The sequence below is a fragment of the Lactuca sativa genome, chromosome 3 (genome assembly GCF_002870075.4).
Source record: "Lactuca sativa cultivar Salinas chromosome 3, Lsat_Salinas_v11, whole genome shotgun sequence".
In the NCBI taxonomy this organism is placed as follows: Eukaryota; Viridiplantae; Streptophyta; class Magnoliopsida; order Asterales; family Asteraceae; genus Lactuca; species Lactuca sativa.
This window is the reverse complement of record NC_056625.2, coordinates 3,514,630-3,518,820: the sequence shown is the minus strand read 5'-3', so window position 1 is coordinate 3,518,820 and position 4,191 is coordinate 3,514,630.

The window sequence follows — 4,191 nt, the reverse complement described above, 5'->3', positions numbered from 1 at the left end:
CGATTATGAAATATGGCAGATGGATGTCAAAACCACTTTCCTAAAGGGGAAGTTGGTTGAAGGTTTTTCATGAGTCACCCAAAGGGTTTTGTTGATGCGAAGCACCCTAATAGAGTGTGTAAGCTTGAGAAATCCATCTATGGATTGAAACAAGCATCTCGCAGATGGAATTTTTGTTTCAATGAAAAAGTCAAAGAGTTTGGTTTCTCGAGAAGCGAGGATGAGTCCTATGTATATGTTAAATCTAGTGGGAGTATAGTTAGCTTTCTCTTTTTGTATGTGGACGACATACTGCTCATAGGAAAAGACACCCCAACCTTGCTGGAGTTTAAGTCCTAGCTTGGGGAGTGATTCTCTATGAAGGACCTCGGAGAAGTTGCTTATATTCTGGCGATAAGGATATTGAGAAATAGGAGTAAAAGACTAATATGACTTAGTCAAAGTACTTATTTGGACAAAGTGTTGAAACATTTTAGCATGGAGAATTCCAAGAAAAGGGAGTTACCTATCCAAAGCAATACCATGTTGAGTAAGACTCAAAGCCTGAGTAATAATGTCGGGATAGCTGAGGTGAGCAGAGTACCTTATGCTTCCTCAGTTGGCTCAATCATGTATGCCATGACATGTACTCGTCCTGATGTGGCCTTCGCTTTGAGCATGGTTAGCAAATATAAAGGGAATCCTGGTAGAGCTCATTGGGTTGTGGTAAAGAATATTCTTAAGTACCTACAGAGGACTAAGGAGTGGGTTATTATCCTCGGTGGGAGTGATGACTTGAGAGTGCAAGGGTATAATGACGCCAGTTTTCAGACCGACTGAGACAATTTCCGCTCTCAGTCGGGCTAGGTCTTTACCCTGAATGGAGGAGAAGTGACTTGGAAAAGTTCCAAGTAGGAGACTACAGCTAATTTAATGTGTGAATCAGAGTACATGGTAGCAAGCGAAGCGTCGAAGGAGGCGATATGGATAAAGAACTTCATTGGAGATCTTGGAGTTGTATCTTCCATAAAGGAGCCTATGGAGATTTTCTGTGATAGTGAAGGTGCGGTCGCCTTAACCAAGGAACCGAGGGATCATGGTAGATCCAGGCATATCGATAGAAAATATCACTTTATTAGACATCGGGTGGAAGAGGGACTCCTCGTAGTGAAGAGGTTATCGTCAGAAGAGAACCCAGCAGATCCCCTTACGAAGGGACCGAGTAGGGTTAAGCACTTGCAGCATGCTAGGAGTATTGGGATGAAGGACGATATTAGTTTTAGTGATTAGATAGCTTTTAGAAACATGAAATAGATAAATTGTAATTAACATTTGATGATTAAATAAAGGAGTATTATTTATAAGTAATGTTATTGTCTTGTGTTAATTATTTACTATTGTTTCACTTTGCATGTTTTGACTTCCTAAATAATAAGATTATTTAAACTATCCACAATCGATCATATGTTGAAAGTAAGTATGAAAGAAGATTGTCATGAATTGGCTTGTAGACTGTCTAAAGCGTTTACACATAGAAAAGGTTTGTTGCAACGTTCATGAGTGCTCCTGAAATGAGATTTGAGTATTGGATTAAACCCGCGCTCACATGAATCACTTCATGGAATTTAATCATGAGTGATTGTGAGACTATAATATCATACAGTCTTTAAACCTAGATATATGAGTTGTTGTTTACGAGTTGATTGTGCATTGATAATGCGTAAACACATCAGTAACCTGATGTTATAAAATGTATTGTTGTGTACGATTTGATGAGTAAATAGTACAAGCATATAAGTCGATGTTTATCTGCTCCTATTATCCTACGAGGTTAAAAGCGATTTCTTGGGCCCCTTGATGATTTGGTTTGACTTATGTGTGGGGCCCGATCAGGACTAAGTTGATGTGTTCAACTAAGTTCTATGTCAGACAAATCGGAAATTGTGAAGCAAACTGTTGGACAATAAGTATGACTATGTTCCATTTATTTGTCCACACGATATCTTAAAAACGGAGGACTACATGATCCCTTATCTAAAGGACGTGTCAGAGTTCAATAGCCGCTTTTGATAGCTACGATTGCTAATCAGATTTTGAAGTCGTACTTGCATTTATAGTTATTAGACTTATCCAAGTGGGAGACTGTTGGATTAGGTGTCAAAGCCCATAACTATAATTGGTATGTACTTGACCCGATAGTAGCATGGTCCGTTTGGGTTGCCTTCACCAAAGGAACTTGACTGGATGAAATATGGAGAAAGAGGTTAATTATGATTTATTAATATATTATGTGAATAATATATTAAAATAGAAATCATATTATTTAATTGATATTAGTCAATAATCAATTTAGAATTAATTTGTGGTCAAAAGAGAATAATTAAATTTAGATGACTAATATTGTAATTATAAGATAATTGCAAAATGGGCTGAGGATCTCTAAGATAAGAGATGGAAAAAATCTTATGGAAGCCCATAAGGATTTCGTCCAAGGATAAGGTTCTAGAAGGATCCTATGGGTTGCTTAGTGCTTAAGCAACTAGATTAGGTATTTGACTGAAACCCTAATTCTTCAGCTATATAAGGAACCCCTTGGGCACCTAAAATCGACGAAACAGAAACCCTAGAAGGATCTTAGAGCCGATTTTGATCCTCTTCCGCTTTCTCTCATATTCCCCAACTTGCTTCTTGGTGTTTGTGATCGATTAGAGGTATTACACTTGTGATAATAAAGCCCTCAAAGGTTAAAGATCAAGCTACAATTTAAAGGTAACATCCTAACTTTGTTTTAGTTATGATTTTTGATTTTTTTATGCTAGACATAGGGTTTATAAGATTTGGATGATTATTGCATGAACAATTAGAAAAACTAGATCCAAAGCTTTAGGGTTTGCATGTGCACCATAGGATTGTTGTTATGCTCAAAACCTATGAACATCCTCTATACCAGGATAAAAATCTAATTGATCACTACAACGTAGCAACATACTAAGTACCAACAATCTTAGGAATGCATAATCGTATATTCTCAGAGGTGAGATAGATATCCGGACTGGAGATCCTACTCTAGAGCCACAATCAAACTAGGAATACGCAAGAAAGTCTAGATAAGGAGTCCTTAGTTTATCCTACTTGGCCATATACAGTCCATTTGGCACCCCTCCACTAAAGATAACCAAAACTAGTGGGCCGACATTGGTGCCTTTGACCCACGATACAATGAGGTGAAACTCACCTAAATCGAAGAACCATGAAACACTGTAATATGCTCTCGTCTGCATTGCTTGCTCCCGTGAATCCACTAACACCAGAACAAGATAAAATTTTAATTAATAGCCCAAAATCCTCAAGTTTGACCCAAGTTCAAACTTGGTCAAAAAGTCAACAGTCAATGAAAGTCAACAAAAGTCAAAATCCAAGGCAATTGAGTATGCCCAGCATTTGCAGCCTGATCCCACTTGTTCATTAAACACTTAATCCCTTAGGTACTTTTCAACCAAAGTTATATATAGCCTCAAAACATTGTCTTAACTCATAAAGTTTCCACCTTTATGACTTTCCAGGGCTAAGGAAGGTCCAAAAGCTAAAACCCTAACTTATTAAATCACTAAGACATCACAACTCTTGCATCGGAGGGATAGAATTATCAAGATCACATTTTTATGGTTCCTAATAGCTTCATTATCGATAAAGTTTCCAACCTTACCCATTAGAATGGTCCCAACAATCAAGGTTTAGTCGTTAAGTTTCAAAGAGACCAAAAGTGCATCTTTTTCAACTTAATCCGTTAAGTCCAAGTTTCCAACCTTTAGTTCTGAATCAAAATGATGCTTAGATGGATAAAGTTTCCAAATTTATCCATAGCAAGGTCACAAAATTTCAAGATCTAAACTTTATGCACTAATGTGGCCAAAAGCTAATAACACCTAAAACTAGCTAGACCTAACAATTTAATTATAAAGATTCAAACTTTGTACCTATAGAAGAAAGATCAAGGTGAACAAGGTATGGATCTTTAAGCTCCAATGCAACCAACACTTATCCAATGAGCTCCTTCTTCTCCAAGGTGCACCAGGAACACTCGAAAGCACTTAAAACACCTTCTAATTACTCACAAGGCTTAAACTAGGGTTAGGGCTTCATAGGAGGATGTTGAAGGGGTGAAGGATGATAATAGAAAGGGTTTAATGGAGTTAAAGAGCTTAAAAAGGG